This window comes from Oryctolagus cuniculus, chromosome X (assembly GCF_964237555.1).
Source record: "Oryctolagus cuniculus chromosome X, mOryCun1.1, whole genome shotgun sequence".
Lineage (NCBI taxonomy): Eukaryota > Metazoa > Chordata > Mammalia > Lagomorpha > Leporidae > Oryctolagus > Oryctolagus cuniculus.
Window position 1 is genome coordinate 21,636,126 of NC_091453.1, and position 15,119 is coordinate 21,651,244.

Consider the following 15,119-nt stretch of genomic DNA (forward strand, 5'->3'; position numbering starts at 1 on the left):
GCATTCATGTGGACACTCCCATATATAGGTTAAAACTTAATTCACAACTCCCCATTAACATTTGCCACTTAACTAATCTTTGGGATTAGGGGAGTACATACCTCAGGGAGGTCTGCACTTAACATGGTGGACCCAGGAAGAATCCCACACAACCCTGGAAGTAGACTCAGGGCTTTTTGAAAAGGTAATCCCTAGGACATGAGCTCCCAGTGTATGGGCTAGAAGTAAGGTGCTACTTGACCCATTGGGAGCCTTATCAGAGAGGGCATGGGCTCTTGATGTTGCTTTGGAAACATGCATCTCAACATAGGCTTTTACTCTCATGAAGACATAATCTTCATAGATAGATAGATAGATAGATATAGACATACAGTAGCTTCATGTACATTTTAAGGGAAATTAATGTTTCTTTTTTTTTCAAATCAGCATAAAAAGTGTGTACATTTAATCATACTCAGTTTATAATACAACAGAAGTGTGTAGAGAATACTAATTTCTGCTGTAGCACGTTTAGCAAACTGGTAACAGATAAAATTGGTCCAAGGAAGGCCAGGAAACTTTGTCTTGGCAGAATTAGAACCATGGGGCTCCATAATCATCTGGAATTCACTTGATGTATCTGTGGTTAGAAATGTACATAATAGGAACTCCAGGGATCTTCCACATTCTTGGTTTAAGGTTGCCATCAGCTGGCCACAATGTAACACTTGTGCTGAGTCACTGTCTATGCTAAGCAGTAATCTGCATAGGTTCCTTTGTGTGTGCATGGTAATTCCTCAAATCTTAGATCATTGACAATCCTTAGTGCTACTTGATACTTCTGCCTCAATTTCTCAGTTTCTGCCATTGCACAATCAGTTATACAAGAAATGCACTTGGCATACAGAGAATCCATCATTGATTGTACTAACTCCAGATTAGCTTTAATGGAAAAGTTGATAAAGTTAGTATCAACCAGGATATGGCAAAGTGTGCCCTGTTGTGTATTATATTGGAAGAATAAGCAGGAAGGGTGCTAGGGAACTTCTCTTTTCCTTCAGTGCGCTGGGATCTTTCTTTTCCTTCTTTTTTAAGTTTTAATCTATACCTTTCTTTAAGCCTCTGATCTCTTAGACTAAGTATCCACTTCATAGTCACATACTTCCTTGATTTCCTTTGCTTCCCCATGCTCTTATTGGATTCTTCAGGGAAATTAATATTTCATTCTCTGAGAATGTTATAGTCAGTGATGTACATGTAATGGACACATATAGAAGATCTAACATTCTTAAAATATATAGAAGAATAGCTTAGGGGTGCAAAAATCAAAATCATGATTATAATCATGCTTGAAACTGATCTATGGTAATGGACAACCAAGAAATAAACAAAGGACTCTGCATAAATTGCTAAGAAACAGAATATCAGGGCCAGCATTGTGGCTTAGCAGGTTAAGCCATTGTCTGTGATGCTGGCATCCAACATGGGATTCATGTCCCTGCTGCACCATTTCTGATCCAGCTCCCTTCTAATGTGCCTGGGAAAGCAGCAAAAGATGGCTCAAGTTCTTGAGCCTCTGCCACCCACATGAGAGACCCGGGTGTAGCTCCTGACTTCTGGCTTTGGCCTGGCCCAGCCCTGGACATTGTGGCCATTTGGGAAGTGAACCAGTGGATGGAAGATTCTATCTCTCTCTGTCTCTGCTCTCTCTATGACCCTACCTAAATAATTAAATCATAAAAGAGAGGGGGATAGAGAAAGAATATCTATGAAAAAGTTGAAACTAAAAAAAATCTAGTTGCAAACAACTCATCAGGATAACTGACAACTGAAATCAATCTGTCAAGAATATCTACAGGTTCCTGTTGCATTAGAGAACAACAGTCTCCATCTGATAAAGTAAAATACTTTGCTGTAAAGGATTTATCAAACTTCTTTTCACTTAGTTCAAAAATTGTCATAAAAATGGAATTTGAGAAACTTCCATTAAAACTGACAATAGAGCTGTAAGTTTATTGTACTCCTCTACTACTTATGATGGCATTAAATTGGTTATTTTTCTCAATGATAACTATAAAACTATTATCTAGGTTTTCCAATACAAATTAATTTAATGAAAATTATTTCATAAGAATAATATAGCTTTAAAGAAGTTATGACTTGATGTCTGTGAATGACAACTGGGAATAGTGGGAGAAAGCACTGAAACACTGTAGTCAGCTCTTGGCTTCAATTGTAACTGCGGTAGTCACAAGATAGATATAACTTTGGGTGAGGCATTTAAATTGCAATAATTTGAGAAAAAATTCCTCAGCATAAAATAGGACCAATGGTATCTGATCTGATTGCTGTGAAGACTAAATTGGATTGCATGTGAAAGTGCTTTGTAAATGGCATTGTGTTGTACAATTGTTATATACTAATATTAATATTATTTATTGTAAATCCCTGCCACTATGATTTCTAACATATTTCATATATAAAGAGTGCATCACCCACGGTCTGATTTACTTTTTTCAGCTCAGGAGCAGTTAGTCCCTCAGTACGAATCAGTGCAGAGCTCTGATTCAGTCATTAAAATGACTGATCTGAGAGCCGGCGCCGTGGCTCAATAGGCTAATCCTCCGCCTTGCGGCGCCGGCACACCGGGTTCTAGTCCCGGTTGGGGCGCCGGATTCTGTCCCGGTTGCCCCTCTTCCAGGCCAGCTCTCTGCTATGGCCAGGGAGTGCAGTGGAGGATGGCCCAGGTGCTTGGGCCCTGCACCCCATGGGAGACCAGGAGAAGCACCTGGCTCCTGGCTCCTGCCAGGATCAGCGCGGTGCGCCGGCTGCAGCGGCGGCCATTGGAGGGTGAACCAACGGCAAAGGAAGACCTTTCTCTCTCTGTCTCTCTCTCTCACTGTCCACTCTGCCTGTAAAAAAAAAAAAAAAAAAAAAAAAAAAAAAAAAAAAATGACTGATCTGAGTCAAGGCATCATCTTGCTAGTCTAGTTGCTTTCATCTTAACAAATAATTAAGATCAATTATGTAGTCATCGCTTTGATTGTTTGACAACTGAGACTTTCTGTACGTAAAATAATTACATTATCTGTGTTTTTGGTCAATCCTGTGTAATCTCCAACATCATTTTAATGATTTTTTTCTGAAGAGGGCTACAGTGTACATGACTGAAATAACAACACACAAGGTAAGGAAACGTGTATACTATATTCTACAATTTTTGTGTGTAGTAAGAATATAGAAGTACTTTATATCAGAAAATATATTCCAAGAATAAAAAAGTCACACAAAGTAGAGATCTTTTAGAGGCAGGAGAAAATATTGCTGGTTGTCATCTAGATCAAGCAAAACCACCTAAAAATCCATGAGGCAGTTATGTATATGAACTAGGAAAAGGCTTGCCGGGTTAATGAAGAGTCAGAATTCAAAACAAAGTTTGTAAAATTCACATTAAATACAACTGAATTTTTTTTTCTTGTGGGACATTCATGATGGTTATAATGTGTGTAAGAGTCTAGCTGCAGAAAACTTTGTGGCACAAATAGATGTCTTTGGCTTCCACTGCTTCTCATGCACACTCTTCAAATTTCCCATGATTTTACATGGAGCCCTGACATCACAGTAGCTTATTACCTTATGCTATGATATACAACTTTGTCTTCTTCCTTTCCTCACTTTTGGGAGAAATATTTATTTATCTTATTTATTATGAAGAATTTTTAGCATACAAAAATCTGGCTGGATAAACTTAATGTGCACACAGGTATCCATTCCTTGGCCGAAAAAAACTATCACTCCATGGCAAGTATTGCCACATACATATCTACTGCTCCTTTCGATCTTTTTTTAAAAAAAATTATTTATTTGCTTATTTGAAAGTCAGAATTACACACACACAAAGAGAGAGGGAGAGATTTTCCATCTGCTTGCTTACTCCCTGGATGGCAACAATGGCCAGTTCTGAAGCAGGCTGAAACCAGGATCCAGGAGATTCATCCGGGTCTCCCATGTAGGTGGCAGGGGCACAGACACTTGGGCCATCCTGTGCTGCTTTTCCCAGACCATTAGCAGGGAGCTGGATCAGAAGTGGAGCAGCTGAGACATGACCCCACACCCAAATGGGATGCCTGCGTCACAGGCAGCAGCTTTCCCTGCTAGACCATAGCACCAGCACTGCCCCTTTCCATCTTGAGTGTTCAGTTTGCATAGCTATAAGATATGGTCTGAAAGAAAAATGTAATTGCAATAATATTTTTGCACATAAAATAAAAATACTTTGTCTTCAGATATACAGATGGTATTCAAAATTACAACTGATTCATACTTTTTTCATTTAATATAGATTTAGATAGATCACATTATAAATATGAATACATTTAATGCTATAAATATGTATATATACATATATATAGAATGCTATATATATGTATATATGTATATGTACATATATATGTACATATATATGTATATGTACATATATAGCCTCTATATGTATATGTATATATACATATATACGTATATGTACATATATATAGCCTCTATATTTTGTGTATATATATGTATATGTACATATATATAGCCTCTATATTTTCTTCATTCCCCTTGCCATACAATAATAAAACAAATACTTAGTAAATGCCAAGTCCTGTGTAAAATTAATCCTTCTAATTTGGCTTCTATGGATTCCAATTCTTACAAATGCAATTAAATTTGACATTGATACCCTCACTCTCTCTTGCCCAGTACAGTGTTTCAAACCTATGGGAGTCTAACTGTAAGTTCTACATTCTTTCCATGATACCAGGAACCTGCCAATCGAAAAGGCACACAAATACACTAACAGTCACATTTTTTTACTGTTCAATGTCCTTTCCCTACAATTTTCTCTCTCAGAGGGAAAAGGAGCAAGCTAATCCATTTATTAAAATAAACTAATCCCTGTCAAGAGCTTTAATGAAAACTTAGATATGGAGTAGTACTTACCAAACACCATTATGGATTAATTAATAACAAATGAAGTCAAACTCACCTCATTTTATACTTTTGACAGGGTTCATTTTTCACTAGAATGGTGGATGAAGGAACACAGAAAGAAGGTGTTTGAACTTCATTAAGAGATTTCATAAAACCTCCAACAATATCCTTGTGGTAGTTATGGAAAATCAGGAGTTGTGTGTTAATAAAATTATTTAAATTCAAAGAGTCTTGACAAATTAAATTAAAAATATTTAGAAGGTCACTACTAAATTTAAAGACAGTGCCAAATATTAGCCAGATTTGAGAAATAGAGAGACTACATCATGTCAATGTTTTAGTAAAGAGGATGTGAATGATACACAGCCCAGACCAAAACTCCTTATCCATTGTGTTGTGGTGTGGATGTTGACAGTCTTCTAATCATATCATCTATGTGTTACATTTGTAAAGCTTTCCTTACTTGTAACACAGTACATAAATTGTTCAGAGCATACTTACCTAGATAGAATTGACATTATGAGGCAGAAATTTCAAGGGACAAGAACTTGCCACCTTTTATAGAAGATAGGACCATTTCCGATATCAAGGTAACATCTAATAAAATATTTAAATAATAACTTTTTGAGGAAGTATGGCATGCATAGTGAATAAGGGAATGGGATCACAATTACATTGCCTGGGTTCATGTCCCAATTCTGCAGCTCATTGCTGAGTAACCTTGAGATAGGTACTTAACCTCTCTGTTTCAGTATTCTAATCTGTGGAAAGGGAATGGTAATATTAGTGCTTAAGTCATACAGTTGTAGGGAGGACCTAATATTTAACATAGGTAGAAATTTTAGTATATAATAAGCACTGCATACATGTAGGTAATTATTATTATATATAAAAAATTGACTATGTATATTTCTGTTGGGAGACAGTTGTTCCTGGATCTGATGTTTCTTTGGGTATATTGCAAGTAGACATGGTTGTTGATGACAATATTCTTCTAAGATATTTCCAGAGTGAACGGGCTTGAAAGATAATGTCTCCTGCTCAAAGGCCAGGTAGTTTTATTGAGCATTAGAAAAGGCTTGGATTCTGTAAGTGCAAGGTTTCCCTCCTGTAATGCTACCTATCTTGTGTATAGCCTTCACCTGTTCATGTTTCCATTGCCCTGTGGAAATGGATGCACAAGGGGCCTCTGAAAGTGCTGACACTCTGGCTACTGTTATCACACTGGATAATATATTGCACTTCGTCTCTGGTCCAGTATTCTCCAGTCTTACAGAGTCCATGACAGAGAGGCAGCCACATTTTTTAGCTTGTGTGTTGGGTAAAATCTCAGACATTTCAAGTTCTTGACAGTTTCTAAAGACTGAATCAGTTCACCGGGTTCAAATTCCAGCTCCAGTATAATCTGCAGACCAAGTGCACTAGACAATTTATATAACCCTTATCCTGAATTATTTAAAGTGAATGAGACCATAATGCAATTAAGAGTTGAAGTTCAGAGAATCTCAAAGGATTTTCAGTCCAGATTTTAGTACAGTTCTGACTAATTGGGTTTAGTTGTTGGAAGTGGTTTTAAGCTTCCAGGGATAGGAAATTCACTCTTATATGAAATGGGTGGGGCAATTCTGTGAATCAGAAATCCATAATTAAGACATAGTAACAAAATAAACTTTCGATCTTTCTATTTATGTAACATTTATTAAGTATGTTTATTCCTTCTATCATTATTGAACTATCTTATTATGAAATTAAATATATAAAGTAAATACAGTTGATACAATAAATTTGTAATATAAAATGTAAATCAAGCTGTACAGGAAAAATCTCAAAAATGAATAAGAATATATAATCTTTAGTCTGTTATGATAAACAGTAAAGTATTAAATTTTGTGCTTTGTCTTATTAAACCATATTGCACTACTTAGCTTTGACTTAGGCCTTGATCTTAGAAGGGCAAAATCTTAAGGCTGGCATTGTGGTGCAGCAGGTTAAGACGCCACTTGGAATATCTGTATCCCCTATTGGAGTGCTGGTTTTGGTCTCAGCTGGTCCACTTCCAACCTAGCTTCCTACTTATTTGCCTGGGAAGGAAGCAGATGATGGCCCAAGTACTTGGGCCACTGCCATCCATGTCAGTGATCCAAATTGAGTTCCAGGATCCTGGCTTTGCCCTGGCCAAGCACTGTGTTGTGAGCATTCAGGGAAGTGAACCATCAGATAGAGGATCTCTTTCTTTCTTTCTTTCTTTCTTTCTTTCTTTCTTTCTTTCTTTCTTTCTTTCTTTCTTTCTTTCTTTCTTTCTTTCTTTCTTTCCTCTTCTTCCTCCCCTGTCACCCTGCTATTCATATAAATAAGTAAATCTTCAAAACAAAAATAAAAAAGCCAAAAAACTAAATGTTTGATTCAGCATAATTTCTGGCATTCTCAGTTCTTTGGCTGATTAAAAAAGTCTCATGATTATAAGAAATTCACATTAGATCCAATTGAATCGTTCAAGAGAAAACATCCCGTTTGTGAAATTTTCATATCTTGAGAAGATGACTTAAACAGTATTACGATTTGAATGGTGGTATCCACTACAAAATTCATGTTGAAACTTAACCCCCAATGTGACACTATTAAGAGATGTGGCCTTTGGAAGATAATTCAGTCTTGAAGGCAGAGCCCTCATAAATGGGCTTAGCACCTTTATAAGAGGCTCAAGGTTATTGGGCACACTCTTGCTTTTCTTCACTCCTGCCATGTGAGGACACGGTATATCCCTTCTGCAGGCTGTAGAAATCATGTGCCATCTTAGAAGCAGTGAGCAGCCCTCACCAGATCCCAGTTTTGTCAGTACCTTGACCTTGGACTTTGCAGATTTCAAAACAGTGAGAAATGAATTTCTTTTGTTTATAAATTACCCTATATCAAATACAAATATACAGTAGGATGAATAAATGTAAAACTGTATGCAATACTATTCAAGAAAAAGATTGAACTTAGAAATAAGACAGACACTGTGACTTAAACAGAAAGTACTAGAGAAAAATGAGATATTTCTTATGCTTTTTACTCCTACTAAACATGTTTCAAAACAACGGGCCTTAAAGATACTTTAAATAACTTCTTATAGTTAAATGTTTATGGAGGCTAACGTTTAAAAAATTATTAAATTGATTGATGTAGACAGCTAATCTTTTAAAGTAATTGAAGATAAATGATTTAAAAATTTTTCTCAAGCTGTGAATTCTAGATATAAAATCTTTCTAAGAAATTTCTTACTGAACAGCTTACAGACTAGCTTTAATGGAGTAGGAGTAACTTCTTAATAACAGCTGCACAAGCAGTTACCTATACTGACTTATCCAGAAAAAAAATCATCTTTTCTTAGTATCTACTTAGTATGATAAAAGTAAAACATAGTGACTTGAAGAGCAATGTGGCAGGTGGCAATCCTGAGGAATAGTTCCTATAAAATTTTCTATTTTAATTACAAATTTTAATAGTATTATAATATTGCTTCTGTGGCAACATTTATTTTTTTTTTTTTTTGCTGTTTCGTTTATTTTTTTTTTTAATTTTTTATTTATTTTTTATTTTTTTTTAACTTTTATATAATGAATATAAATTTCCAAAGTACGATTTATGGATTACAATGGCTTCCCCCCCATACCGTCCCTCCCACCCACAACCCTCCCCTTTCCCACTCCCTCTCCCCTTCCATTCACATCAAGATTCATTTTCGATTATCTTAATATACAGAAGATCAGCTTAGTATACATTAAGTAAGGCTTTCAACAGTTTGCTCCCACACAGAAACATAAAGTGAAAAATAATAGATGATTTTTTTTAATGATGATGAAATCAGATCAGACCTATTGTCATGTTTAATCCCAGTGAGAGTCAAGTTGGGAGTTGATAGTTTCTTTTCTTTTCTTTTCTTTTTTTTTTTTTTTTTTTTTTTTTTTTACAGAGGATCAGTTTAGTATGCATTAAGTAAAGATTTCAACAGTTTGCACCCCCATAGAAACACAAAGTGAAATATATTATTTGAGTACTCATTATAGCATTAAATCTCAATGCACAGCACATTAAGGACAGAGATCCTACATGAGGAGTAAGTGCACAGTGACTCCTGTTGTTGACTTTACCAATTGACACTCCTGTCTATGGCATCAGTAATCTCCCTATGCTCCAGTCATGAGTTTCCAAGGCTATGGAAGCCCCTTGAGTTCTCCGACTCTTATCTTGTTTAGACAAGGTCATAGTCAAAGTGGAGGTTCTCTCCTCCCTTCAGAGAAAGGTACCTCCTTCTTTGAAGACCTGTTCTTTCCACTGGGTTCTCACTCACAGAGATCTTTTGCCAGAGTGTCTTGGCTTTCCATGCCTGAAATACTCTCATGGGCTTTTCAGCCAGATCCGAGTGCCTTTAGGGCTGATTCTGAGGCCAGAGTGCTATTTAGGGCATCTGCCATTCTATGAGTCTGCTGAGTATCTCACTTCCCATGTTGGATCACTCTCCCCTTTATTTATTCTATCGGTTAGTGTTAGCAGGTACTAGACTTGCTTATGTGCTCCCTTTGACTCTTAGTCCTTTCATTATGATCAATTGCGAACTGAAATTGATCACTTGGACTAGTGAGATGGCATTGGTACATGCCACCTTGATGGGATTAAATTGGAATCCCCTGGTATGTTTCTAACTCTACCATTTGGGGCAAGTCAGCTTGAGCATGTCCCAAATTATATATCTCTTCCCTCTCTTATTCCTACTCTTATGTTTAACAGGGATCACAATTCAGTTAAATTTCAACACTTAAGAATAACTGTGTATTAATTACAGAATTAAATCAGTCATATTAAGTAGAACAGACAAAAAAACTACTAAGAGGGATAATGTATTAAGTTGTTCATTAACAGTCAGGGCTATGCTGATCAAGTCACCGTTTCCCATAGTGTCCCTTTCACTTCAACAAGTTTCCTTTTTGGTGTTCAGTCAGTTGTCACCGATCAGGGAGAACATATGGTATTTGTCCCTTTGGGACTGGCTTATTTCACTCAGCATGACGTGTTCCAGATTCCTCCATTTTGTTGCAAATGACTGGAGATCGTTGTTTCTTACTGCGGTATAGTATTCTAAAGAGTACATATCCCATAATTTCTTTATCCAGTCTACCGTTGATGGGCATTTAGGTTGGTTCCAGGTCTTAGCTATTGTGAATTGTGCTGCAATAAACATTAGGCTGCAGACCGCTTTTTTGTTTGCCAATTTAAATTCCTTTGGGTAAATTCCAAGGAGTGGGATGGCTGGGTCGAACGGTAGGGTTATCTTCAGGTTTCTGAGGAATCTCCAGACTGATTTCCATAGTGGCTTGACCAGTTTGCATTCCCACCAACAGTGGGTTATTGTCCCTTTTTCCCCACATCCTCGCCAGCATCTGTTGTTGGTAGATTTCTGAATGTGAGCCATTCTAACCGGGGTGAGGTGGAACCTCATTGTGGTTTTGATTTGCATTTCCCTGATTGCTAATGACCTTGAACATTTTTTCATGTGTCTGTTGGCCATTTGGATTTCCTCTTTTGAAAAATGTCTATTGAGGTCCTTGGCCCATCTCTTCACTGGGTTGTTGGTTTTGTTTTTGTGGAGTTTCTTGATCTCTTTGTAGATTCTGGTTATTAACCCTTTATCTGTTGCATAGTTTGCAAATATTTTTTCCCATTCTGACGGTTGTCTCTTCACTCTCCTGACTGTTTCTTTTGCAGTACAGAAACTTCTCAATTTGATGCAATCCCAATAGTTAATTTTGGCTTTGACTGCCTGTGCCTCCCGGGTCTTTTCCAGAAACTCTTTGCCTGTGCCAATATCTTGAAGGGTTTCTCCAATGTTCTCTAGTAACTTGATGGTGTCAGGTCGTAGATTTAGGTCTTTAATCCATGTTGAGTGGATTTTTGTGTAAGGTGTAAGGTAGGGGTCTTGCTTCATGCTTCTGCACGTGGAAATCCAATTTTCCCAGCACCATTTATTGAATAGACTGTCCTTGCTCAAGGAATTAGTTTTAGATCCTTGATCAAATATAAGTTGGCTGTAGATGTTTGGGTTGATTTCTGGTATTTCAATTCTGTTCCATTGGTCTATCCTTCTGTTTCTGTACCAGTACCATGCTGTTTTGATTACAACTGCCCTGTAGTATGTCCTGAAATCTGGTATTGTGATGCCTCCGGCTTTGTTTTTGTTGTACAAGATTGCTTTAGCTATTCGAGGTCTCTTGTGCCTCCATATAAATTTCAGCACCAATTTTTCCAGATCTGAGAAGAAGGTCTTCGGTATCTTGATTGGTATTGCATTGAATCTATAAATTGCTTTTGGGAGAATGGACATTTTGATGATATTGATTCTTCCAATCCATGAGCATGGAAGATTTTTCCATTTCTTGGTATCCTCTTCTATTTCTTTCTTTAAGGTTTTGTAATTTTCATCGTAGAGATCTTTAACGTCCTTGGTTAAGTTTATTCCAAGGTATTTGATTGTTTTTGTAGCTATTGTGAATGGGATTGATCTTAGAATTTCTTCCTCAGCCATGGCATTGTCTGTGTATACAAAGGCTGTTGATTTTTGTGCATTGATTTTATACCCTGCTACTTTGCCAAACTCTTCTATGAGTTCCAATAGTCTCTTGGTAGAGTTCTTTGGGTCCCCTAAATAAAGAATCATGTCATCTGCAAAGAGGGATAGTTTGAGTTCTTCCTTCCCAATTTGTATCCCTTTAATTTCTTTTTCTTGCCTAATAGCTCTGGCTAGAACCTCCAGAACTATATTGAATAGCAGTGGTGAGAGTGGACATCCCTGTCTGGTCCCAGATCTCAGTGGAAATGCTTCCAACTTTTCCCCATTCAATAGGATGTTGGCTGTGGGTTTTTCATAGATTGCTTTGATTGTATTGAGGAATGTTCCTTCCAAACCCAGTTTGCTTAGAGTTTTCATCATGAACGGGTGTTGTATTTTATCAAATGCTTTCTCGGCATCTATTGAGAGAATCATATGGTTTTTCTTCTGCAGTCTGTTAATGTGGTGTATCACATTGATTGTCTTGCGCACATTAAACCATCCCTGCATACCAGGGATAAATCCTGTGGCAACATTTAAGTTGTGTTCTTAAAACCCATCATTTCATTCCATAAGGGTGATATTTTTATCAGCTTCAGTTGAATATTGATTTTTAGTAGTTGGCCACTTGACACTTGGTGAAAATACAAGCTAAATAAAAAATATCAATATTGCATTAATATATAATGTATAAAGCCTATGAAGAACTATTTTTAAATTCTATTAGAAACTTCATCTATGTGCAAATAATATACTCATTAAATTAATCTGCAAGAGGCTTAATTGAATGTTTAATTTTCTATTTTGAAATAATTATAGACTAATAATAAACTGCAAAGATAATACAAATAGGTTCATTTGTCATTCACTAAGTTTCCCATGATGGATACAACTAATATAATTATAATACAGTATCAAAATCAGGAAGCTGGCATTGGTCTAATATGTGCGTATAGTGCTATGTCACTTTATCCCATGTATAAATTTGAGTCATACCACCACAACCAAGAATAGCACTAATCCATCACCAGAAAGTTTTCTCTCATGGACCTCTCTATACCAAATTCCACCCCCACAACTCCTAATCCCTAACAAGCAGTAATTTCTGATGCATCACTGTGATTCTGTCATTTATAGAATGTTATATATATGAAATCATATAGTATGTGACCTTATGGAACTGACTTTATTTTTTAACTTAGAATTATGAGTGGTATTCTATTATATGTGCCTTTATCTGTTTTCCATTGCTTTAACAGAATTCCTGGTACTGGGTGATTCATATAGGAAAGTAATATATGTACCTCACAGTTTTGCAGACTAGAAGTCCATCTAGTGAGGAAGTCATCTAGTTAGGACTTCATTCTGTGCCATGATATATTGGAGAAAGCAGAATAAGCAAAACATGGGGGGCAGCTTTGCTTTACAAGATTCACTCCTGTAAAAACTGGTCCTGTAAAAGCAAGAACTCACACATTGCATAAGAACTAACCCAGTCCCCTGAGGGCAGCATTAGTGTAAAGGCAACAACTCCCAACACAATCATAATGACAATAAAATTTCAATGAGTCTCAGAGGGAGAAACGATATTAAAATCATAATAATATGGAGGCACCAGAGTTCATTTAACCATTAGCCTATTAGGAGACACTTTCCAATTTTGGAGTAATATCAATCAAGCTGTTTTGAATAATCATGTGCAGACTTTTTTATTGATACATTTTAATTTATCTGAGATAAATACCTGGGAAAGCAATTTCTAAATTATATGGCAAGTGTATGTTTAGGTTTTTGGCTTTTTCAAGAAGTTACCAAAACATTTTCCAGAGTTGTTGTAACACTTTACTTTTATTTTTAAAAACACACTTATTTGTATATTTGTTTGAAAGGTAAACAGGGGAAGGGAGAGAGAGAGAGACAGAGATAGAGAGAGACAGATATCTTCCATCCATTGAGTCATTCCCCAAAGATCTACTCCAGCTGGAGCTGGCCCAGGCCAAAGCAAGGTCTTCAATGGGCATGACAGGTGACCCAACTACTTGAGCTGTCACCTACTGCCTCCCCAGATACACATTAGCAGGAAGCTGCATCAGAAGCAGAGCTAGGATTTGAACCCAGGGATTCTGATACAAGATGCCCATTTCCCAAGCAGCAACTAAACTGTGCCAAATCCCCAACCCAATACTTGACATTTATGAGAGATCTGTTTTCTCTGCATCCTTACCAGCAATCCATAGCCAATGTTTTCTATTTTAGCCATTCATATGTGCATTCAATCATCTCATCATGCTCTGAATTTTCTTTCTTTTTTTTAAAGATTTATTTATGTATTTCAAATTGAGAGAGAGAGAGAGAGAGAGAGAGAGAGAGAGAGATCTTCCACTGGTTCACTCCCCAGATGGCTGCAATAGACAGGGATCAGCCAGGCCAAAGTGAGGAGCCAGGAGCTTCATCCGGGTCTCCCGCCTGGCTGGCAGGGACCCAAGCACTTGGACCATTTTCTGCTGCTTTTCCCAGGCCATTAGCAGGGAGCTGGATCAGAAGTGGATCAGCCAGGACATGAACCAATGTCCATATGGGATGGCAGCATGGTAAAACATGGTTTTACCTGTTGCACCACAACGCTGGCCCCATAAATGTTCGTTTTTCTAATGGCTAGTGATAGTGAGCATCTTTTCATTTTTTTATCATCCATAAAACTTCTTTGCTAAATGTCAATATAAATATTTTAGAAGTATATTGCACATTTTCTAATTGTATTTTAAAGGTAAAATTTTAAGAGTTCTCTGAGTATTTTATATATAAATCCTTTGTTTTGTGTTTTATTTTAATGAAATGAAATTCATTTTTTTGTTTGCTTTCTGGGTTGTGCTTTTTCTGTCATATATAAAAATTATTCACCAAGTGATAGGGACTGAAGATTTTCTTTTATGTTATCTTCTAAATATTTTACATTTAGTCTATTACCCAATTGGAGTTAATTTGTATATGAGGTGTAAGATTTGGGTTGGATATTTTGTTGTTGTTAGCTATGGATATACAATGGTTCTAGCATCATTTATTAAATACATTGTCCTTCCTCACTGAATTGTTATTACATGTTTATCAAAAAATTTTATCTGTATTTGTTTGAGTCTAATTCTGGGTTCTTTGTTCTATTCCACTGATCTATCACCACCACATAATCTTGATTGCCAAAGCTATAGAGCAAGTTTTCAAATTTAATATAAGTCTTCCTCTCACATTATTCTTTCCTTCAAAATTGTTTCAGTCTAGTATCTGCCTTTCAATGTAAGTTCTAGAATGACATTATCTATACCTAAAGAATATTTTTATTGGATTTTAATTGAAATTTTGCTAAACCTGTATATCAGTTTGGAAAGAATTATCTTTTTGTCTGTGCAAGAACTTCCCATCCATAAGCACAATATAACTACATATTCATTTAGATATTCCTTGAATTATTAATAAAGATTGTGTATTATTTTGCATGTAAGTCCTGTACATATTAGTATTTCATTTTTTTCTAATTGTAAATAATCTTACATTTTAAGTTTTGTTTCCACATGTTCAGTTCTAG

At 36.4% G+C, this 15,119-nt stretch overlaps 1 pseudogene; it reads right to left on the bottom strand.

Annotated features, from left to right (window-relative positions):
• Nucleotides 1-573: 573 nt before the first annotated feature.
• On the bottom strand, nt 574-1,167 carry LOC100358818 (rRNA-processing protein FCF1 homolog pseudogene; annotated as a pseudogene).
• Between the last annotated feature and the right edge of the window lie 13,952 nt (nt 1,168-15,119).